Below are 26161 nucleotides of genomic sequence, written 5' to 3' on the forward strand. Positions count from 1 at the left end.
CCGAAAGCAATGGATGTCGAGCGGGTCTAACATGATACTGTGAAAGTTCAATCCATAGTGGATCCAACACAGCCGCGAGAGTCCAGTCCAAAGCGGATCCAACACAGCAGAGAGAGTCCCGTCCACAGCGGAGCCAGCAGGAAACCTTCCAAAGCGGAGGCGGATCAGCAGCGCAGAGATGTCCCCAGCCGATACAAAGGCGAGCGGTCCATCGTGGGTCCAGACTCTGGACAGCCAGTACTTCATCCATGGCTTTCGGACCGGACCCCCTCCACAAGAGAGAGTGGGACATAGGAGAAAAAGAAAAGAAACGACAGATCAACTGGTCTAAAAAGGGAGTCTATTTAAAGGCTAGAGTATACAAATTAGTTTTAAGGTGAGACTTAAATGCTTTTACTGAGGTCGCATCTCAAACTGTTACCGGGAGGGCATTCCAGAGTACTGGAGCCCGAATGGAAAACGCTCTATAGCCCGCAGACTTTTTTTGGGCTTTGGGAATCAATAATAAGCCGTGGTCCTTTGAACGCAGATTTCTTGCCGGGACATATGGTACAATACAATCAGCAAGATAGGCTGGAGCTAGACTGTGTAGTATTTTATACGTAAGTAGTAAAACCTTAAAGTCACATCTTAAGTGCACAGGAAGCCAGTGCAGGTGAGCCAGTATAGGCGTAACATGATCAAACTTTCTTGTTCTTGTCAAAAGTCTGGCAGCCGCATTTTGTACCAACTGTAATCTTTTAATGCTAAACATGGGGAGACACTCCCCCCACCCCCACCCCCCAACCCTTTTAAGGGGATGGGCAATATGCGCATACGTATAATTAGGAGGAGATGCCTCATTTAGCGCAAAAAAAGTAGTCTGGTTTAAGCCAGGTTTCGCTGAGACCGATGATGGTAAGATTGTTGTCTCTGATGACCTCGTTAACTAACAACATTTTGGGAGACAATGATCTTATGTTTAAAAAACCTATATTATAGGTAGTGGACTGTTTTAGAGAATTTTTGATCAAATTATCCGTAGTGGCAATATTAATAAATTTGTGTTTATTATGCGCAGTGCACTTAAAATAATCACGACCATATCTAGGAATTGATACGACGGGAATTTTCCGATTGTTTGTTTGGTGCTTTGATAAACTGAACGCATCATAGTTCGCCCAAAAACTTGTTCTAACTTAACTGACTTCTTACCTAGGCCAGTAGTCTCGCATCTTCCATTTAAGTCCGGCTTCAGGATGGAAGGAAGTGGTGTTCTGTGGGGATTAGCCTTTTGCTTTGTTTTTAGCCCCGCTCGGCATCCGCGTTTCCGATCACACCGCTGGCGTCTGTTCCGTAGACGGCCCCCGCTGGTACTATACTCCGCTGCTTCACAGGCCGCTGGATGTAGCCACCGAAGTATTCCCGTGCTAGCTAGCAGGTCTAGCAAGCACACGTCTATCAGTCCAAAACGGCCCGATCTATCCACATCCAGGAGTGTCTGGCGGTCGTAAGTGATCACGGAGTGACCACGATGTAAGACAGCCATAAAATTTGCAGAATTGTCCGGTATTTATGCCAAATGTTCCATGTTTAGCAGGAGCTTCGCGATGTCGCAGCCCGTCCGGGCGCCGCTATCTTGGAATTTATAACGCGCTTTTCTAGATACTCAAAGCGCTCACAGAGAAGTGGGACTCAACATTCATTCACACCTGGTGGTGGTAAGCTACATCGGTAGCCACAGCTGCCCTGGGGTAGACTGACGGAAGCGTGGCTGCCAGTTTGTGCCTACGGCCACTCCGACCACCACCTATCATTCATTCATCATTCATTCACCAGTGTGAGCGGCACCGGGTACAAAGGGTGAAGTGTCCTGCCCAAGGACACAACGGCAGCGATTTTTTGGATGTCAATTGGTGTGAAGCGAACCTGCAACCCTCAGGTTTTGGCCGGCCGCTCTACCCACTAAGCCATGCCACCCCACATTACCGGTACATGGAGACAATTAAAGCGTTCATATTTTGATTTTTACATTTAAAAGACTACCTTGTGGTCTACATAACATGAAATTACAGTTCTTTGGTAAAAATGTTGCATAAATTATATTTTACAGACCATATTCAAGTTGTTTTCTGGCCATCTCTTCAGGAGGCGCCGTTTTGTGGGCGGTCTTATTTACGTGGCTCGACTTGGGCAGCGTCTTCTCCCCGTCATCTTTTTTGGACCGGTAGTTTTAAGCGCTTCAATAGTGAGTCAAAGAAGTTTATAGACAATGGCAATGGACTACAATGGTGTGCAAATGTTCGGGTCTTTTGCAGATTCCCAATACTTATCAGCAGTTACCAATATGCAAGAAGAGTTGGTTTTGCATAATTTTGCGAAACATAAGGCCAGAAAATATGCCATCTAATAGGTGCCCTTTTGCGGTCCTTTTACACACACCATAATAATACCTGTATGTTGAAGCACAGCACATCCGACTCCGGTAGCCATAGAGCTCTGTGTTCTATCAAGCAATGCAGCTTTGTAGCTTACCAAAGTCATTCTAATACATTTTGAGAATTCTTTAAACATGGTGTGTAAAGTTCTATATTCTCAATGAAACATAAATGTTTTGGTGTTGCTCGCTTATGGGTAATTGCTAGCATAATTTATTGAACAGGCGTCATCCTGCAGTCCACTGTATCTCATATTTGTGACTGCAATGGTACTCTTATTACACCATGTAACAAATAAAATTGCTTCGAGGTCTGTAAGCAGAACATACATTAGGCGCAATGGTTTACAAGACGATTATTAGTCCAAAAAATATATATATATATTTTTAAATGTGTGCAATTGTTCTTTAAAAAAATGAAATATTGCCAAATTATAAGACATCACCTCTATGGTTTCAGTTATAATATTTCCAAATGTCTAGATGCCTCTACGCCAGTAGATGCCGTGTAAATAGATTTGGGATTCTCAACCACTGTGTCGTGTCAACAGGGCCATGGTATAAGAGGTACAGGTGATTGCAATTAAAAAGGCCCACAGCCTGCTAGGGCCCACACACTGCCCCCACAAGCCTCTATGACAAAATTATCAAGCATACACTGAACTGATATATATTCATATAAATTAATCTGAATTAGAAGAATGGCGGGCTTCACGGTGGCAGAGGGGTTAGTGCGTCTGCCTCACAATACGAAGTTCCTGCAGTCCTGGGTTCAAATCCAGGCTCGGGATCTTTCTGTGTGGAGTTTGCATGTTCTCCGCGTGAATGCGTGGGTTACCTCCGGGTACTCCGGCTTCCTCCCACTTCCAAAGACATGCACCTGGGGATAGGTTAATTGGCAACACTAAATTGGCCCTAGTGTGTGAATGTGAGTGTGAATGTTGTCTGTCTATCTGTGTTGGCCCTGCGATGAGGTGGCGACTTGTCCAGGGTGTACCCTCCCTCCCGCCCGATTGTAGCTGAGATAGGCGCCAGCGCCCCCCGCGACCCCGAAAGGGAATAAGCGGTAGAAAATGGATGGATGGATAGAACAATGGCTTCCTGTGCACTTAAGATGTGACTTTAAGGTTTTACTACTTACGTATAAAATACTACACGGTCTAGCTCCATCCTATCTTGCCGATTGTATTGTACCATATGTCCCGGCAAAAAATCTGCGTTCAAAGGACTCCGGCTTATTAGTGATTCCTAAAGACCAAAAAAAGTCTGCGGGCTATAGAGCGTTTTCTGTTCGGGCTTCAGTGCTCTGGAATGCCCTCCCGGTAACAGTTCGAGATGCTACCTCAGTAGAAACATTTAAGTCTCACCTTAAAACTCATTTGTATACTCTAGCCTTTAAATAGACCTCCTTTTTAGACCAGTTGATCTGCCGCTTCTTTTTTTTTTCCTCTGTCCCCCCCTCCTCTGGCCCCCCCTCCCTTGTGGGGTCCGGTCCGATGGCCATGGATGAAGTACTGGCTGTTCAGAGTCGGGACCCAGGATGGACCGCTTGCCTGTGTATCGGTTGGGGACATCTCTACGGAGGGTTGCCCACATATGTGGTCCTCTCCAAGGTTCTCATAGTCATCATTGTCACTGGCATCCCACTGGGTGTGAGTTCTCCTTGCCCACCTAAATTCTAAACAAAATAAACACACCACAATTTATTCTGTACCTTTTTCAACCACTGATCACAACAACATTGTGCAAAATGTGAATATTTTAAGGTGAACTAAATGTGATCCCAGAAATGTGTACATGTTTCAAATCCTTCCACAGTAGGACCCACACCCAGACATCAAACAAAGAGCTTATGAAAATCAAGATATTTTTTTAAGGTTTTTTTTTTCATTGCCAGTGGGCCAAATAATTTATATTAAAAAGTATTACAATGGAAAGCACTGCTGTTATTTGATTATTTTAATAAAACACTTATTATGATGTCAGGTTTGGGACAGGTATGTGTGATGCTGATGTTGCTTACTTGTCGTTCAAGAATGCTCAGGGAGTTTGAGCATTTGCTCAGACACATGAAAAATTAAGAGGAGTATTGGTCCACACCATTCGATCTTCCCACGGTTGTTCCTCATCGGAATTAAGTGAGTGCTTCAGATGCCCCCCAAAAAGCACATGTCTAGACACCAGAAAAGGTTGAGAAGAAGGTCAGGACTGCAGAGATGGGGCCCAGGACATTGAAAACGTTTTTCTAAGAATGGTGAGATGGTGAAACTACTGAGGGTGACTAAAGCAATGAGTTATTATTCAGTTATTTAATGTCTGTGACATTACCTTTGACGGGTCGCAGGCTGGACTCTGGAGCCTACGTTAGCTATCATCTGGCTGCGCTCCACCTGGGACATTCCCCAGTTAATTAAAATGTTTAAAAAGTCGCCTGTTCATTGCAGCGAGGCAGTGTGTCGCACATATATTGTGAAGCATTCAAGTTCTACTCAGTAATGAGTAATTACTGAGTAATTATTAAACATCAACAATTAATAACTACTGAGTAACTGAATATTCACCTTCATCAAATGCGCTGATGATCAATTATGAGACAATGCTCATAATTATTAAATATAAACATCTGACAAAGGCTTGTTACGTTTTTATGTGTTCATTGTGGTCTTGTGAAAAGTGTTACTAGTGGAAACATGAATAGCCTAAATACAAAGCATTTTAAAGACAACTAAGAATAAATCATTTACATAATAATACTTTGGCTCGTTAAGTGGTTAATTGTAAAAAAGGAAACACATTTAGTGTATTGCACCAGGCACTGTCAAGTACACTAAATAACAAGAACATTGAAGATAGCAATGAATGGGGCAAAGGGGCTCACATCAATACTCTTTCAGAGGGCCCTGAGTCCCTAGCGGCCTGCCTAGCCCTTCATGGCATATTAGTGTTCCGTTAAAGATCATTAGGTACTATTATAAAAATGTATTTGTCCAAATTAAGGCCTTCACCCTCAATAATGTCTTCCCTAAAAATGTCAGGTCTGTCCACAGTTCAATAGGTAAACGCCCCCCCAGGGCACTGTAACGGAAAAAAGGTACGTAGCAAATCATACAACTGATATTAACAATTGTAAACGTATGAACTATCACACTCTTTTACCGCGCTACAATTGTTCACCAATATAATCTATAATGTAAATACAATATTTATATGATAGCTGTTGTGTTTGCCATTTTAACACCTAGCAACACAAAAATAGGAACCATTTTTGGACTTGTCAACCGACTCACATCTGTAAAAGACAGAGCCAAGAAACTTAAACTATATTGGGTGTCAGTAAATTTGAGTAAAGCATAATTCCATGGAAAGTTGACCAAAGTGGTGTGCACCAAGATTAAACTATAAACTATCGCTGGCTGACATGGACTAATACTGTCGAGTAAGTGCAATAATGTTGCAGACCTAAATCTATTGCAATAGTCTGACATGCCAGTGGAAATTCAAAACAGTCCTAAATCCCCAGAGTTTTTTTTTTTTTTTAAAAGCAGAAGAAGAAGTACCAGTGTGTCTTCTGAAAATGACGTTTTAGTAATAACAAGACTAAGGACAGTGAAAGCATGATTAATGAGTATTGCCTTATTCCAGCCTGCTCCGTGACTTCACACAGAGAAGCTGTTTCTACTGACCAAAGGCCTACTGTTTTTAGATTAGGGAATATAAACTGTTCAAAGACAAAGTACTTTATTCTAACTATAGATAGATAACAGAGAGGCACTTTTGGGCCATAAGAAAAACATTTTCATTATCTGGTACTTCTATATTTTATTTCCTATATTTCTAAAATGTGGTCAGCAACCAAATTGATATGTAAAATGTTATTCGCCATACCATATTACCACCCCACAGTCTTACTGTGCTGCTTGTATCATACGGTAGTTGGGACGCAGTGAAATATCTTTTTGTGCTCATCATGTTAGAAGACTTGAATCGCTAGAATGGCACTTGAAGTGTTTTGCCAAGGTTGAATTGTTAACAAAATAAAACAAGATGGAGCAGTTATTGTTCCTTGTCCATTTTTCAACATTCCATTTCCCAGTCTTTGTAGGGTAATGTACAGTTAAATGTGAATAGGACCTACCTTTTTTACTGTGGGGAGGGGAATATCATTTAACATAGGTCCTGTTGTGCATTTAGAACCCTACAAGCCCCCAAAATGTGATTTAATTTTTTTGATTAAACACTGAGGGTAAAATGTATAAAAAAATAAATAAATATTCAGGAAGCATTGCACAAATGTTTATAAAACAATGTAGCCTTGTTACAAACCAGCCGTTTGGAATGAGAAGATTGTGATGCAGTTTGCCTTTGTTACATCAACAAATTTCTCCATGCATGGTAGAGTTTTACCGAAAGAACTCTGCCCGAGTCGGCCATTTCTATTTTCCCAAGCGGCATCGACGTCTGAACAAAAACAGTCTTTACCTTAAAATTGTTTTACTCCGCCCTCTTCCATCAAAACAGGGGGCAAAGAAGCAGTGGAAAACACATTCTAATAAATTAAACTACAGTAGTTTCACGATTTTCCAGAAGAACTTTGAATATGTCACGAGGGAGATGCTGGATATTAAGTCCAAGTGGACCATGTTCCGCACCTCTATTGTCGAGGCGGCTGATCGGAGCTGTGGCTACAAGGTAGTTGGTGCCTGTCGTGGCTGTAATCCTCGAACCCGCTGGTGGACACCAGCAGTGATGGATGCCATCCAGCTGAAGAAAGAGTCCTATCGGTTTTTTTTGGCCCATAGCACTCTGGAGGCAGCGGTTGTAGCGGTCACAGAGGCAAAAACTCGGACATGGGAAGAGTTCGGGGAAGCCGTGGAAAACGACTTCCGGACGGCTTCGAAGCGATTCTGGACCACCATCCACCGCCTCAGGAAGGGGAAGCAGTGCACTGTCAACACCGTGTATGGTGAGGATGGTGTTCTGCTTAACTCGACTGAGGAGGTTGTGGATTGGTGGAGGGAATACTTCGAAGACCTCCTAAATCCTACCTACACGTCTTCCGATGAGGAAGCAGTTCTTGGGGAATCTGTGGTGGGCTCTCCTATTTCTGGGGCTGAGGTTGCTGAGGTAGTTAAAAAGCTCCTCGTCGGCAAGGCCCCAGGGGTGGATGAGAGCCGCCCGGAGTTACTCAAGGCTCTGGATGCTGTCGGGCTGTCTTGGTTGACAAGACTCTGCAACATCGCGTGGACATCGTGGCGGTACCTCTGGATTGGCAGACCGGGGTGGTGGTTCTTCTCTTTGAAAAGGGGAACCGAAGGGTGTGTTCCAACTATCGTGGGATCACACTCCTCAGCCTTCCTGGTAAGGTATATTCAGGTGTACTGGAGAGGAAGCTACGCCGGATAGTCGAACCTCGGATTCAGGAGGAACAGTGTGGTTTTCGCCCTGGTCGTGGAACTGCGGACCAGCTCTATACTCTCGGCAGATTCCTTGAGGGTAATTGAGTTTGCCCAACCAGTCTTCCTGTGCTTTGTAGACCTAAAGAAGGCATTCGACCATGTTCCCCGGGAACTTCTGTGGGGAGTGCTCAGAGAGTTTGGGGTATCGGACTGTCTGATTGTGGCGCTCCGCTCCCTGTACGATCAGTGTCAGAGCTTTGTCCGCATTGTCCGCAGTAAGTCAGACACGTTTCCAGTGAAGGTTGGACTCCGCCAAGGCTGCCCTTTGTCACCAATTCTGTTTTTAACTTTTATGGACAGTATTTCTAGGCGCAGTCATGGTGTTGAGGGGATCCGGTTTGGTAGCTGCAGGATTAGGTTTTTGCTTTTTGCAGATGATATGGTCCTGATGGCTTTATCTGGCCAGGATCTTCAGCTCTCACTGGATCGGTTCGCAGCCGAGTGTGAAGCGACTGGGATTAAAATGAGCACCTCCAAGTCCAAGTCCATGGTTCTCGCCCGGAAAAGGGCGAAGTGCCATCTGCGGGTTGGGGAGGAGAACCTGCCCCAAGTGGAGGAGTTCAAGTACCTCGGAGTCTTGATCAAGAGTGAGGGAAGAGTTGATCGTGAGATCGACAGGCGTATCGGTGCGGCGTCTTCAGTAATGCAGACGCTGTATCGATCATTGTGGTGAAGAAGGAGCTGAGCCGGAAGGCACTGCTCTCAATTTACCGTTTTTTACCGGTTGATCTATGTTCCCATCCTCACCTATGGTCATGAGCTTTGGGTTGTGACCGAAAGGACAAGATCACGGGACAAGCGGCCGAAATGAGCTTCCCCCGCCAGGTGGCGGGGCTCTCCGGGAGGAGTTCAAAGTAAAGCCGCTGCTCCTCCACATCGAGAAGAGCCAGATGAGGTGGTTCGGGCATCTGGTCAGTATGCCACCCGAACCCCTGCCTAGGGAGGCATTTTGGGCCTACCGGTAGGAGGCCAGGGGGAAGACCCAGGACACGTTGGGATAACTATGTCTCCAGGATGGCCTGGGAAGGCCTCTGGATCCCCCAGGAAGAGCTGGACAAAGTGGCAGGGGAAAGGGAAGTCTGGGCTTCCCTGCTTAGGCTGATGCCACCGCGACCCGACCTCGGATAAGCAGAGGAAGATGGATGGATGGATGGATGGAAGTCAGTTTTGTTGCTAGTTTGGTATAGTAGTCTCAGCCGTGTTAGCAAGCTGAAATGACAAAGAACAAAAAAAAAAAACATTTAATACATGACAATATTTACAGATTATAAGGGGTTGCATACCGGATAAATCACAAGTGTCAGTACTATGAATACCAATGCGCTTTCTGCTCAACTATCTTGAGGTGTGATGAGAACTTTCTCATTGCACTTGTTTGCAAATGTGTTCGGGATCACTCATTTTCTTCCAGGGCTAATCACCACCTTGGCACTTGCACCATCCCTTAAAGGGCCTGCAGATGACCCAAATATCACTAACAAGTTCTCTTTATGGATTTTTTTCTCCTGAAAGTCAATCTTTCTCATAATATCAATATGTTTTTAAGTAATCGGTGGATAAATAAATGTACTTGGAACACCCCTTTTCCATGGCCAGACACTTGGTGTGACGTTATCTACAGATTTGCATGATTTTGTGGCACTGGTCCATGATTTCTTCATCATTGATATAGTTAACATTATGAGAGAAGATACATATATAAATATGACAGTAAATAGACGACATAGTCTGAGTTTTCTTATCTTCAGTGTCTGCCTGTCATTAGTCTTTTTTTAAGCGTATCATGGCATTTTTAATATGTTGTATTCTTTTTTTAAAACCTTGCATGCCCCTCTGTGTTGCCAGACTTGTAAAACTGCTGGAAATGGGATTTTCTATTGAAGACGCATAAAGTATCTATGTTCTTACAAGATTTTCTTAATCACAATTCAACTCAACTCAAGGCAAAATTGCAGCAATAAAACATCAGTGGAATAGGATGCAAAACAGAATATTAGCAGTTCACCTTTTTTTTCTCTGCTTTTGGAGCGCTGCTTTCTGTCGCCCTGTAGTAAACGTGAAACGGACGATACTATATACCAATAAGGGCAGTCATGTCATCCCTTGTGAGTCTGCTCCAAGAAGGAACTACTAAGACTGTGTTAAAAAGTGGAGAAAACTCATACAACATTTAATCTACAGAATATTTTTCAACATGTCCTGACTCAGTCATTCTCCACTTGAGGGTATTTTGCTAATTTTGTCAAATTCAGCACACAAAAAAACATGATTTGGGAAGACAATAAAAAAGCTAAAGGTGGGCATTCCAAAATGTGCTGAAATTCACCAGAAAATAAGCTTAAAATCACTATTTGGGGGGATTCTGACCTGTAGACTTCAGATTTAGGTCAAGAACTATGAAATAAGTGCCAATGTTGTTGGCAGTAGAAAAGCTCTTTAACCGTAGAAGAGAATTTGGACACGACTTGCCTGGCATGATCGTGCAAACCCAATGGCGAATGGTTACGACAAGTGGTACGGAGGAGAATTTGGATCCAGTTTAATAATGCCAATGTCCCAACATCAACATTTATGGAAACACTTGACAATAAAGAATTTTTAGGTCTAAAACATCTGCTTTATACCCTTCCAATATACCAGCTGGAAAACAGCTCACTGGGAACCACTCTAACAAAAACCACTCCCATCCTCAAAATACTTTGCTTTGTCAGTCAGAGACCCACTAAAAACTGACTCAGAACTGATACTATTATATGTCATGACCATAGGATTTGGGAAGGTTACGGTGTTTGACTGTAAATAATCCATGGCTGCCACAACAATGACATATATATCGTTCTGTTTATTACAAGCCGCGGTACTGTCCAAATAACTTTAAAGGTTAAGGTGCAATTACCACATGTCATTTTTTTTTTTCGAAATGATTGAAAGTCTCCCTTTTACGTTGTCTTTTTGTCCATGCCAAAGCCCAAATCACAGAGTAGGTTCCTGTTGAGCAGTTAAAATGTCAAACTAAACAAACACAATAACTGTTATCAATCGGTATCTGGGTGCATATTTGTCTTGTAACATCTTTTTTTTTCCATTATCTGTAGAAAAAGACCTTTTAGTGTCCTGCCTCAGCAGATGCTCAGAAAACCTTCAAAGAGCATGGTGGTAAATATCAAAGAAGATATTCTTCAAACAACATGTCATGGCAATGAAACTGTTTGCCATCAACTCAAGCACAAATAAAACCAATCAAGGCTATTTTCAGCATTACGAGCTCCCTCTTAATGGTAAATTAAAGAGAGAATCAGGATGCAGGCTAACGAGTAGCATACTATCACTGGCCGGCAGGCTTTAAACGGAACTCACACAATCAGCAGAAGACCAAGTCTTGCATCCATCATTTGAGCCGACCAAGGTTTTGGCAGGTTATTCTGAATGTAAACCACAATTAGAATATCCAGTACAGTAATGGCAATAATAACAACATATTACATTTTACTGTCCTTGTTAGTCAGGCCATTACTAAACCTGAGAAGCTGTCTCTAATACCAGCCTGCAAAAACATTTTATCCATAACTAATTATGTGCAGACATTTTTGCTAAACCTATAATAGCATGGTTGTCCTGCAAGGGAGTCTTGTCTCTTTTAAGAAAACAGTCGTTTAGGCTGATGTAACAAGATGAGTGTAGACAAAGGTCAACCACTAACAAAATTCAGTATAGCAAAAGGACAAATGGTATTTCTCTGTTAAGTTGGTCTTTGGTTGTCGTTAAAATTCAAATATGAGCTACAACTGCTGTGAAGCTCAGATGACGCTGAGCGGCACTTTTGTGGCCTTGGTTGAAGGAAAGACTGGAAAAAAATGGGGGGGTTGGTCATGCTTCTCATATTTTGTGAAAAAACATGAGTTCAAGGTGCGATGACTTGTCATGCTTAACTGCTGTAATGGCCAGAAAGTATATCCTTACAGCCTTGTTAAACACCTTGAAATGACGTTTAGTAGTGCAGCATATCCCAAAAAAAATGTATTCACATTCCTGACTTCTCTGGAGTTATATACTGTAGCTACTGAGTATATTTGCTGTAATTGGTCATGTTAGGCTGTATGTTAGTTCTGTGGTTGTCAAACTGTTTTCCCCAAGTACCACCTCATAAAACACAAAGCTCTCCAAGTACTGCCATAATGACCAACAGTAAAATACAATAGCATAGCAGGCCTAAGAATTAATTAAAAACTAGGCAGATGTTTTATTTAAGAAATATATTTAATATTTAACATACCCAAAAATAAATAGGAAATATGCAGAGTATATTTAATGCTACCCTTCCGCCACATTGACAGCAATTACTAATAAACTGTCCATGTCTTGTGTTTGACCTGCTTCCATGTTAATGTTTACTCCAGCAGTGATATGTGATGAAAAACATTTTGTAGAGGATAGATCTACAAACCCCGTTTCCATATGAGTTGGGAAATTGTGTTGGATGTAAATATAAACGGAATACAATGATTTGCAAATCATTTTCAAACCAGATTCAGTTGAATATGCTACAAAGACAACATCTTTGATGTTCAAACTGATAAACATTTTTTTTTTTGCAAATAATCATTAACTTTAGAATTTGATGCGAGCAACACGAGACAAAGAGGTTGGGAAAGGTGGCAATAAATACTAATAAAGTTGAGGAATGCTCATCAAAAACTTATTTGGAACATCTCACAGGTGTGCAGGCTAATTGGGAACAGGTGGGTGCCATGATTGGGTATAAAAGCAGCTTCCCAAAAAATGCTCAGTCTTTCACAAGAAAGGATGGGGCGAGGTACACCCCTTTGTCCACAACTGCGTGAACAAATAGTCAAACAGTTTAAGAATGTTTCTCAATGTGCAATTGCAAGAAATTTAGGGATTTCAACATCTACGGTCCATAATATCATCTAAAGGTTCAGAGAATCTGGAGAAATCACTCCACGTAAGCGGCATGGGCGGAAACCAACATTGAATGACCGTGACCTTCGATCCCTCAGACGGCATTGTATCAAAAACCGACATCAATCTCTAAAGGATATCCCCACATTGGCTCAAGAACACTTCAGAAAACCACTGTCACTAAATACAGTTTGTTGCTAAATCCGTAAATGCAAGTTAAAACTCATCTATGCAAAGCGAAAGCCATTTTTCAACAACATCCAGAAACGCCGCCGGCTTCACTGGGCCCAAGATCATCAAAGATGGACTGATGCAAAGTGGAAAAGTGTTCTGTGGTCTGACGAGTCCACTTTTCAAGTTGGTTTTGAGAAATATTCGACATCGTGTCATTTGGACCAAAGGGGACGCGGACCATCCAGACTGTTATCAACGCAAAGTTCAAAAGCCTGCATCTGTGATGGTATGGGGGTGCATTAGTGCCCAAGGCATGGGTACATTACACATCAGTGAAGGCACCATTAATGCTGAAAGGTACATACAGGTTTTGGAACAACATATACTGCCATCTAAGCGCCGTCTTTTTCATGGACGCCCCTGCTTATTTCAGCAAGACAATGTCAAGCTACATTCAGCACGTGTTACAACAGCGTGGCTTCGTAAAAAAAGAGTGCAGGTACTTTCCTGGCCCGCCTGCAGTCCAGACCTGTCTCCCATCGAAAATGTGTGGCACATTATGAAGCGTAAAATACGACAGCGGCGACCCCGGACTGAAGCTCCACATAAAACAAGAATGGGAAAGAATTCCACTTTCAAAGCTTCAACAATTAGTTTCCTCAGTTCCCAAACGTTTATTGAGTGTTGTTAAAAGAAAAGGTGATGTAACACAGTGGTGAACATGCCCTCTCCTGACTACTTTGGCACGTGTTGAAGCCATGAAATTCTAAGTTAATTATTATTTGACAAAAAAAAATAAAGTTTATCAGTTTGAACATCAAATATCTTGTCTTTGTAGTGCATTCAACTGAATATGGGTTGAAAAGGATTCACAAATCATTGTATTCTGTTTATATTTACATCTAACACAAATTCTCAACTCATATGGAAACGGGGTTTGTAAACTTCAAGTGTAAAGCTGCTTTGAAAGATACTACATCTGGCCCCAAAGTCAAATGTCACCAAATATTAATTTCATGGTAACCTTTTATAGTCCCTCTTTAAAAATGTTATGAGTATAATGGCCACAGTGGTATTAATAGGACACATTGCAGTTACCATTCTTGGTAAGAGTGTCCACATTACAACCAAAAGTAGCAGTAATTTAACTTTGCACAACTAAAAATGACACAACTTTACCTATTGAACCCTGTCAGTACAACAGAAAGCATGATTAATACAGTCAAAAGTGGTCATTTTAATGACAACAAGACATACTGGGAAACCTTGCTTCACAGACACATGCAAAGACTTGCAAACGCTTCCGGATTCACTAAAATTTTCCTTGTTTACCTACATCCCAAATGAAGTTACAAATCTTCCAGATACTGATGTTTTTGTGTACATTGTCGCTTTTGTCCAGATGTTAGAATGGTGAAGAGGAACTGGATGATCAACAATCACTTTATTAAACAAACCAAAAATAGATTTAAAAAAACTAAACAACCTTTATAGCTTTTAAACAGGAACTGCACTTTTTTTTTTTTGCCTACCAATCACAATCATTTTGAAAGACGGTGGATGGATTTTTTTTTTTTAATGCATTCTAAATATTAAATAAACGTAAATAAAAGTCTGCTTACAGTGGCGCCAACGGGAGCTCCACCATTTTGCCCAAAAAAACAATAAATAACAATTCAAAAAGCTCCAACAATACACTATTTAAATTTTGTGACTTGAATATGTTAGCAATATTGTTTTTATAAGCGCTAACACAGACAAACTATTTATAGCGGCGCCGTGATCACTACCATGTGGTCTGCAGCTTCCTCGCTTCCTTGCTCCCTGTAAGTTTATTTTAGTTCAAAAAACATGCATCTCACCTGGACAGAAGAAGTCTGAGTAGGTATTCTGACATGTTGGTACACTTTGACAGCCATTTAGGACCCAAAACTGGTGTTGACAACACAAAAAGAGGTTTGGTTTTACTGCTGTGAGTACACTACTACCACATAGAAATGAGTATGTGCTAACTGTATGTAATAGTATGATTTCACAAGTAAACATCTCATATTGATCCCCTTTGGAAATTGGCACCACTTTACTCACATAACACTCCTTTGGGGGGTTAAGTTGATAGCTAAGCAAGTGTATGTGGTGTTTCAGCATATTTTGACACGGACTTATCCCGGATTTTAGACTTTTACATTATCATTTCATTCACTTTCATCGCCTTGGTAATGGCTTCCCTCCTCGATGGCTCCACGTCCGGGTCCTAAACACGTCATACGTTTTCATTCACCGGCTTCAACCATGCATTAAATTGATCATTCTGGAGCTGCGAATCGTTGAACTAGTACTTACCCATTTTATGCATGTAATTTGGCTTTGCCGTGGGCTTTTGTTAAGTAACAACACACTGCTGCGCACACAGCACACTAGCTGGTGGTGCTAGATGAATTCAAACCGGGCAGCGCAGGTAGCCTACTTTAGTTGCGTTTTGTAGTTATGTTATAACATCCTCAAAAATCCAAACATTTAAAATCCAGACTGAAGTGTTTGCATGTTTAAAATAAAAGTAACGTTAATAGGTTTTTCAGACCTTTCAAAATCGTGTTTAAGACCGTTCATGAAATTTTAGGAGAATTTTTGACGGTTTAAGGCTTGAAATTCTAATTGTTGGATGTAGCACTTTTTAGTCTCTGCGAACACCTGTACAGTATCTCCGCCTCTAAGTCCCACTTACGAACTCTCAGAATTTATTAAATACAACATTTCAAGCAGATAGAAGAAATTAACACAGGGTGGATGATTTCAAAATTTCACTTTTTCTTAATACCAGTGTTAAATAACGTTATTTGACACAAGTGGAGTTTAAAAAATATATCAAACATTCACCAGCTGTCACGCAAATTATGTACAGGCCAAAAAAAGGAACCCCAGATGACCATAACACCCGGAACATAACTCCTCTGTACATCAGTGTAGAGATATGTTAGATGTACAATGGCGAGCTTACAGAGAGTCCTGAAGTGCAACAAATCCATGTACTAGACTTAACTGCTGAGGAGTGAGCTGGAGACGGCCCCACAACAAGCGTAAGAGCAGTTCAAAGGCAGATCTTTCCTCTCTCATCAAACCATGATAAAAATATCAATGCAGCAAGAAACTCCATCCATCTTCTACCGTTTGTCCCTTTCAGGTTCACGGGGGCTGCTGGAGCCTATCTCAGCTGCATTCGGGCAGAAGGTGGCATACACCCTGGACATGTTGCCGCCTCATTGCAGGGCCAACAGATAGATAGACAACATTTCAATTTAGTGTTGGCAGTCAACCTATCCCCAGGTGCACGTCTTTGGAGGTGGGAAGAAGCTAGATTACCCGAAAAAGAACCCACGCAGTCACGAGGAGAACATGCAAAATCCACACATAAAGACCCCGAGCCCGGGGATCAAACCCACAATCTTCGTATTGTGATGCACATGTACACTCTGTTCCACCATGCTGCCCGCAACGAGAAACTATCAGGTTGCAATCAGGTTCTTCTATAGTGTGCAGCCATACAACTTGGAAAACCGGGCTCTTTCTCCCTCTTTTTAAATGCTGCTAAATTTGGTAAGTTAAAAAAGCAAATCATCATGGTTTGACACGAAAAACATCCTGATTCCTGGCAGTGTTTCTGCACATGTTACTACGCCCCTATAGTTCAAAGAATATTGGCCAGGTTAACCACCATAACTCTCCAAATGTCCAAACAGCCTTTTTATAAAACAGAATTTGGTCATCACCCACAAGAAAGTCCATCATGTCACGATGCTCCAAAGCCTTTAAGTGCAGCATTACTCATCAGCAATACTGGTTTACAGCATTTGGAATAACTTGAAAAGCAAGAACGATTACTTTACTTACTTTTTGTGAAAAAAGCCCAAAATATTCATAGTAAGCAAAATACGATCAACGAGATGACGTCAATGGATCAAAATAGATCGTACCAAAGAATTGGATTCAACTACAAGTAATTTATATTTTGCGAAAAGTAAATACTAGCATAATAATTGTTGCAGCATGTGTTTTTATTAACAAAACAAAATCCCTCTTTTTGTTAAATACTTTAAAAAAGACATTTTCCTTAAAATTACATTTAGGATAATTGAGCTGGCGCTAACAAAAACACCCTGCATGCCAATCAAGCATACAGCTTGTCACAAACTGATTCGTCTTCCATCCATCCATCCATTTTCTACCGCTTATTCCCTTTTGGGATCGCGGGGGGCGCTGGCGCCTATCTCAGCTACAATCGGGCGGAAGGCGGGGTACACCCTGGACAAGTCGCCACCTCATCGCAGGCTTGTACTTTGAATTTGTTATGCCAGTTTTCATTTCTTGTTCTTGCAAGTAAAAGCTGTTTACAGTGGAACATATATCTAATCATGGCATTCACACAAAAAGGATGCCCAAATGTTTCCTTCTGAGCCACTACATCAAGGGTCGGCAACCTTTACCACTCAAGGAGCCATTTTGACCCATTTCACAAAATAAAGAAGACAATGGGAGCAGCAACCATTCTCGCGAATATCCGCTGATGGTCACCTAGATAACAATAGTAAGGGCGTGCTATGAAGCCATTACTTTTGACGACTAATACAACATGTACAAACTTGTTGCCAGCCCAGTAACATTTTGTATGTGGCTTCCGCAGAAACATGTACACGACTGCAAGGCATACTTGGTCAACAGCCATACAGGTAACACTGAAGGTTGTGATATAAACAACTTTAACACTCTTACTAATATGCGCCGCACTGTGAACCTTGATATCTATTCACCTGTTGCTCTGTATAAGCAGCAACCGGGAGGAGAGACGTAATTGGAGCTGGAGCAAGAGCGAGAGCGAGCGAGACAAAAGAAAATTGCGGAAACCCAACCCACAGACTTATTGCAAAATAAGACTGTGTTGTGAACCTGAACCGGACTGTCATGTCGAAGCTTGGTGGTCCGAAGAACCCACTGGGTGGCAACTTCCTCAACATCCAAAGTAACTTAACGAGATGTTATGTGTATATTTATGTGAGAGAAAAGTGAGTGTGACGTGTATTCTGGTTACGGATAGAAAAGTGAGCTCTGGGGCAATAATATTTAAGCATAAAATCACCTTATGACTTCACTTAAAGTACTGACCTCTCTGTAAGCCCACTGTAGTCCATCTTTGTCCAGCTGTCTCTGGTTTTATATACAGTGTCAATAGTGTGTAATGTAACTTGTACTTTGCAAATAGATACATATCTTTGTACATTTACTGTTCATATCTTACTAAATATTGGACATATTTGTATATAGTTTGTTTTGCTTTATTTGTTGTATGCATAACAAATCATGACTCTTTACTATTTTTCTTTTCTCTTTGAAGTGCAATGTAACCCGGGTGACAAAACCCCGTTAAATATCCTTTCTATTTATTTTCTTCGTCCAAGCAGTCCTTGCGTGCGTGATTACGTCACGTGGTCATGTGACCTAAAGCGGCTATCAGACTAGCATAATACCCGGTAGTGGGCTGCTACCTGTAAGAGCGAGAGGGACACGCTGTGTGAGGTTGCTGCAGGTATGTGACTCGGTTTTACGCTTAAATTATTAACTAAGCCTTTTAAACTGAGATGTAATAATGTCAAACTGTAGGAGCCGACTACCGGAGCCGTGTGTCGTCGCACGGGAGTGTTTGAGTGTGATTTATCTGCGGATTTGGTGAGTAGCGTTTGTGTAGCTTTACATAGCCTAGCCGCTGCATTTGTTTTGAATGGAGCTGTTAGCATGTACTTATATGCCCGGTTTCTCTGAATATAGTTAACCCAATGAATGAAACGTTATCACTGTCAACAATTGTCTGATTGTTCCTGGTTTGATTTACTTGCTTTGTTGGTTATCAGTGCTATGCATCCAAGGCACTTTATGATGCAGTCCAGTCAACCACTGTGTCTGCTATGCACCTTATTTGTGGATGCGGTGTTTACATTTTGATACCATTGGAGAAATTAATATTTTGATGTAACAGCTATTATATTATTTATTCTAATTTGATTTATGAATTATTTGTTGTACAATATTAAGGAATATACTTTGCTTTTTGAATACTGTGGTATTATTTAGTATTTAGTATTTGAACATATTTTCTTTTGTGTGAGCACTGGAAACTTGATTGGTCCTGCCCTTTTATACAGGCCAGGTTGGATGGCGAGCTTAGAACCCTAAACTAGAGTCTAAGCTTTATGCCTGGAACCGAACAACCTGAACTGAATCCACCCAACCGAGCCCCGGGCGGGTAGGAGGCTCCTCAGCATCCGCCCTCTGTTTTTTCCTTTTTTTTACCAAAAGGCAAAGTGTTTATTGCGATCCTCCTGAACATTCACTTTTACCCCATCCCTTCAGTAAAACCGCTCTGGACACTGCCACCACAACGTGGACTTTGCTGGGCCCGTTTAATGAACTCTGAACTCGTCAATCAATCAATCAATCAATCAATCAATCAATGTTTATTTACAGTATATAGCCCTAAATCACAAGTGCCTCAAAGGGCTGCACAAACCACAACGACATCCTCGGTAGGGCCCACATAAGGGCAAGGAAAACCTCACCCCAGTGGGACGTCGACAATGATGACTATGAGAAACCTTGGAGAGGACCGCATATGTGGGGAACCCCCCCAGGGGACCGAAAGCAATTGTTGTCGAGCGGATCTAACATGATATTGTGAAAGTCCAATCCATATTGGATCTAACGTAACCGTGAGAATCAAGTTCAAAGTGGATCCAATATAGTTGCGAGAGTCCCATCCAAGGTGGAGCCAGCAGGAAACCATCCCAAGCGGAGATGGATCAGTTGCGCGGAGATGTCCCCAACCGATAAGTTTCCCAGGACGTGGGTCAAGTAAGCATGTTCCATCCATCCATTTTGTACCGCTTATTCCCTTTTGGAGTCGCGGGCGCCTATCTCAGCTATAATCGGGCGTAAGGCGGGGTACACCCTGGACAAGTCGCCACCTCATCGCAGGGCCAACACAGATAGACAGACATTTTATACTTAAGTAGTAAAACCTTATAGTCACATCTTAAGTGCACAGGAAGCCATTGTTCTATCCATCCATCCATTTTCTACCGCTTATTCCCTTTTGGGGTCGCGGGGGGCGCTGGCGCCTATCTCAGCTACAATCGGGCGGAAGGCAGGGTACACCCTGGACAAGTCGCCACCTCATCGCAGGGCCAACACAGATAGACAGACAACATTCACACTCACATTTACACACTAGGGCCAATTTAGTGTTGCCAATCAACCTATCCCCAGGTGCATGTCTTTGGAAGTGGGAGGAAGCCGGAGTACCCGGAGGGAACTCACGCATTCACGGGGAGAACATGCAAACTCCACACAGAAAGATCCCGAGCCTGGATATGAACCCAGGACTGCAGGAACTTCGTATTGTGAGGCAGACGCACTAACCCCTTGCCACCGTGAAGCCCTCAAGTAAGCATGGTGTTTATTTTATTCCATTTACACGTTGTAACAATTCTTCAAATGCTTTTTCATCAAAACGAGAGAAGCTATTTTGGAGGGCAGTATCCGCCATATATACAGTCGTTTCTGTGTTAATATAACCCAGTTGTAGCTGGGACACATTGTCTTTAATCTCCTTTCTAATGAGTTCAATTTTCTTATTAAAGAAATTCATAAAGTCATCTGCCGAGTGGGTGGAGCTACTGGATGGAGTCCCTTGTTGGGTTAGCGATGCTACTGTACTAAACAAAAATTTAGGATCGTTTTTATTAAGGCGGATGAGATTTTGTAACATTTAGCTTTAGCTAAGATAAGCATGCGTTTATAAGTTATTAAACTATCACTCTATGCTTAATGGTGCACCTCAAGTTTAGTTGTGCGCCATTTGCGTTCCAGCTTTCTACATGATAATTTTGAAGCTCTAGTTTCTTCTGTAAACCATGGCGTACGCCTTTTTGGAGAATTTTTTAACTTCAGCGGTGCTATACTATCAATAGTTTCGCGCAGGGCGTAGTTAAAATTGTTAGTGAGGTTATTAATAGAGCCCACATAATTTGGGAATGGTGCCATTACCGAGGGCAGTAGGCCAGCAAGAGTCATAGTTGTGGCAGCATTAATGTTGCGGCTGCTATAGTAGTTATTATTATTATTAGCTTGCCGAACGTGCCTGAACTTTGAATTTTATAAGGTAATGATCGGACATTAGTTTAGTATACGGGAGTATCATAACTTTGGAAACGGTAATACCCCTGATAAGCACTAGGTCTATTGTATTACCGTTACGATGCGTGGGTTCATTTATTATTTGTGTAAGACCACAGCTATCAATTATAGTCTGGAGCGCCACGCACGGTGGGTCCGATGGGGTATTCATATGGATATTAAAGTCCCCCCATTATAATTATACTATCGGCGTGCATCACTAGATCAGCAACAAACTCTGAGAATTCACTGATAAAAGTCAGAATAGGGCCCTGGGGGTGGCAGATAACAGCCAGGTATAGAGGCAGCGGTGTGACAGACCCCATAGTGAGCACCTAAAACAATTTATATTTATTATTTAGGTTAGGACAAAGGTTAAAGTTTTCATTGTATATTAATGCGACACCCCCGTCCCCCCACCCCACCCTTTTAAGGGGATGGGCAATACGCGCATTCGTATAGTTAGGAGGAGAATCCTCATTTAGCGCAAAAAAATCGTCTGGTTTAAGCCAGGTTTCGCTGAGACCGATGACATCAAGATTGTTGTTTCTAATGACCTCATTAACTAATAACGTTTTGGGAGACAATGATCTTATGTTTAAAAAGCCCATATTATAGGTAGTGGGCTGTTTTAAGGAGTTTTTGATCAAATTATCCGTAGTATCAATGTTAATAATGTTGCGTTTATTATGCGTAGCTCACTTAAAATAATTACGACCACATCTAGGAATTGATTTGACGGGAATTTTCAGATTGTTTGCTTGGTGCTGCGATTAACTGAACGCATTATAATTTGCCACCTCAGTAAAAGCATGTCCAACACTGGCACAGTCATAGCAGAAAAAAACATTATGTGAGTTGTGTGTTATTCCAAGAAATTTGCTATGTGTGCAGGGATTATCCAGCCTGGCGCTGGCTTGTTCTAACTTAACTGACTCCTCACCCAAACTAGCAGGCTCTGTAATTGCCTGTTACCGGGCTTGCTCTAGTGCAGTTAGTCAAATGTGACTCAACGAGAAATCTATGTTCCTCGGCAGGATGATAGCGCCTTCCCAGTTAGGGTGAAGGCCGTCTCTCATCAGCAAGCCAGGTTTGCCCCGGAAGGAGGGCCAGTTATCAATATACGTTAGTCCCTGTTGTCTACAGAAGCTTGCCAGCCACTTATTAAGCGAGACTAATCTGCTATATCTCTCATCATTGCCTCTTGCAGGCAGGGGGCCAGAGACAATTATTCGATGCCTGGACATCTTTCTAGCGAGATCACAAGTCCCGGCTATGTTTCTCTTTGTAATCTCTGACTGTCTCATCCTAGTGTCATTGGAGCCAACGTGTATAACTACGTTCGCATAAGTAGTGGTGCGGTTATCCTGTTGTACTTGTTTACTAGGCCTGTTGCGAGTTAGCTCCCTACTGTAAAATTAGCTTCAATGTCAGGTGCTCTGGCCCCGGGAATACACTTAATTGTGGCTGGTTTGCTAAGCTTTATGTTTCGGGTGATGGAGTCCCCTATGACTAAAGTGTGGTGCTCGGTGGACTGGGGTGTAGGACTAGCTAAAGGGCTAAATCTGTTATGCATCTCAACCGGTACACTGTATCTTGTAGGCCGCTTAGGGCTTCTACAAGCTGGGCTAGTTAGCTCTTTACAGCCAACGCTAGCAGATGTGTCCGCAACATCTAAAGTTACGAAATTACACTGCTCTAACTGGCGGACACGGCTCTCTAGCAGAGCCAACCTATCCATGAGTAAGGTGCACAAAGAGCAGGAAGCCATGCTCACAGAACTTTCTGTCGCCGAATGGAGTGTTGCGCTTATACCATCGTTGGTAGAACACAAGGACTGAATCAAGTACACTGATATTGTAAATACTGAACGTTCTGTGAATTGTTGAATATGTGAATGGCCATTCGAAGTTACATGTCTAACGTTTTTTTTTTTAATTATTATTCTTTAATATAATTTGGTACCACTTAAACTTAAATCCTGTGTTCAGTCTCCATTACTCTCCATTCTTAGAGCTGAGTTCAGTTTATTCTAATCTAGCCCCGTCATATCATTCATTGTTTTATTTAGTGCTTGTACAGTGCTTTATTAGAGTAACATACAGGCTACAACAATGTTTGAGGGTTGATATGTTTTTGAGTTCAATAGAAAAATATTAAACAAGTGAAGACCGTTACATTCGGGTCGCATTGCTATGACGGTTGAGTCCTCACAGATGCAGAAGAAACAAGCAGGAAGTGACCAGAGCAGTGTGCAGGTAATAATCTATTTTAATTCTTTCAGGCAGGGCAAAAAATACAAAAACATAGACATAAGTATAGCATGGCGCCAATAGACCAAAAGGTTGCCAAGAGCGAACAGCGTGGAAGTCTTAGACGAGGAACAAACAGTCAAGCATGGCAAAATCAAGAAAACGTAATTGTCGGGTAAAACAAACATTGACCCAGCGACTTGTGCTGGTTGACTGAGGAATATAAATAAGAATGATTAACCAAAACAGCTGCTGGGGACACTAATTACTAAACTCGGGCAGGTGTGGAGAACTGCGTTCAATGAACCAGAAAAAAAAGACAAGAATACAAAACTCAAAACCAACACATGATCAGGGGAACAGATCATAACGGACATGTCCTCAAACAGTATATAATGGTATACAATATACATACAGTATATTTATAAAGAGCAGCATGCAGGGTTAAATAAATCATTTAGACAAATATATATTGTACAGTCCAGACCAGGGGTCGCCAACCCGTGGATCGCAATCAACCAGTCGATCTTTGGGTACCCTGCCAGTTGATCGCAAAAATATTAGAAAAATATGTATTAATATGACATTAGTGACACCCCCACCCTGAGAATGACCAACAAGCCCGCTATCAGGCAAACATTTTAACCCGTGAACACGGTTGTACGCCTCTGCCTCTCTCTCTTAAGTTTCTCATCCCCCAGCTCTCAACACGGCCACATCACCCCCACCCCCGCGCGGCCGTGCACTTCACTCGCTTGTCTCTCAAACGTGCTTTGCATGATGTGCTTGTTAATCATCGAGCTGCAACAGTTCATTAAGGCTGATTGTTGCAATGCTTTGAAAATGTTCTCGCACTCCACATTGAAGAAATTTTCCCTTCAACCACGACCATCATTGTTCACCTACGACGAGAAGCTAACAACAAGATACGAGAATTTGAAGATAGTATAAAAAAATATTATCCATGCCAAACTTTGGCCAAAGAACCACCATCACATGTTATGTAGACCACAATAAAGTATTTTCATAATTTAAAAAAAAGAAATACAATCATAATACGACACCTTTAACATATGGCAGTATTTATAGTAGTAACTTTTCAGATTTTTTTGGACTGCTGATCATTGAAAACAGTTGTTACTTTTATGGGGCTGAAACAACAACTATCATTTTTTTTAAAGATTTTTTAATTACAAATTTTACTGCACATCCACATGCCATGGTATTTCAGAACAACGTTTCTTGTTTTGATAATGCATGCATCTTTTGCCCTTGTAACCTTAGTTTCGGCACCTCTGCAGCCTATTACTTCTGGCAAGTGCCTGGCTCCATATTTTTTCACTGACGCTTCTGGTTGTAAATACTCTTTTTAATGATGACTCATACACGTCTTTGCTCTCCTCATTGTCAACCAGTCTTTTGCCAATGTGGTCAGGTTCTTGGTGGTTCAGCAGGTCATTTTCCAATTGCTAATTAAGTCCAGGATTGTTTGTGTTCTTCACTGGCCGGTTAAACTCTATGCTGTCATACTCACACATTTTTGGATGACAGCAATAAGACCTTTCTTGCCATGCAATATAAGCTCAACATGGGGTCACAGAGGTCCATACCAACCATGTTGTCATTATACTCCCTTATAACTGACTGTCTTCACACCTGGACCTAGACATTGCCTTTCTACGACCCTCAGGTGAAGAAATATTCAGGCTTTTCCAAATGAGTACTAAAAACCATCATCGGCGTCTTGTATTTTGTGATCTCCAGCTCGGGAGCTCCCCTTACAACCATCATTAAAACTCCAATCTCTTCTGTTTTCAACTGCTTATCATCAGTGTTTATTACCATTAATTGATTTACGTGGATCCCGACTTAAACAAGTTGAAAAACGTATTCGAGTGTTACCATTTAGTGGTCAATTGTACGGAATATGTACTAAACTGTGGAATCTACTAAAAAAGGTTTCAATCAATCAATCAATCAGGCAACCGACATGACTTTGGGACAGTTTTTTTTTTTGTGTGTAAACAGGGTCCAAGACTCCCGTTTCCACGAATGGTGGGGTCATATACAAAAAACCTCTGACAAAACACCTACTTCCAGATGACACAAATGAACAGGCTGGGCCTCAGGAGGATATGTCAAAGTTATGCACTTATTTGTCTATGCTTCTCATGTATCATTGTATTCTCAGGGCATTCAATTGATCATAACTGGACTGTTTAGTCAGTTTGTTCAGAACTAGTCTTACGAGTTCTGACCAACCTAAGTCTCAGCATGAACTGATGAAGACTGCACCAATGAGAGGCGAAACCGTCTAAGACAAACTGAACATTCCAGTTGTGATCAATTCAATGTGCTGAAAATGGTTTAGTTACTGTACAAATACCTTTTTTTATTTTCATTTGTTGTTTTATGCACACAGGGACAAGATAGCTTGATTTGTTTTTTTCCCCTCACAAACCCAAATAAAAAGGGATAAAAAAAAAAAACACTTTGCTCCTTGGAACATAAACTTCCATAACAGATGGAAAATTTGAGTGAACGAAGAGCAAAGAGTGGAAAGTTTCCAGCTACGGTTTGAAGATGTCTAATTGAAGTGGACAGTGTATGAATGCACAGACACTGGTTGAATGTTCTGTACATATGTTGCTCCCAGCTGGAATGGAACAGCATGGAAAAATAAATCAATGTCAACTAAATGGTGTAAAAATGCTGTCTGAGAA

The sequence above is a fragment of the Nerophis ophidion genome, linkage group LG03 (assembly GCF_033978795.1).
Source record: "Nerophis ophidion isolate RoL-2023_Sa linkage group LG03, RoL_Noph_v1.0, whole genome shotgun sequence".
Taxonomy (NCBI): Eukaryota; Metazoa; Chordata; class Actinopteri; order Syngnathiformes; family Syngnathidae; genus Nerophis; species Nerophis ophidion.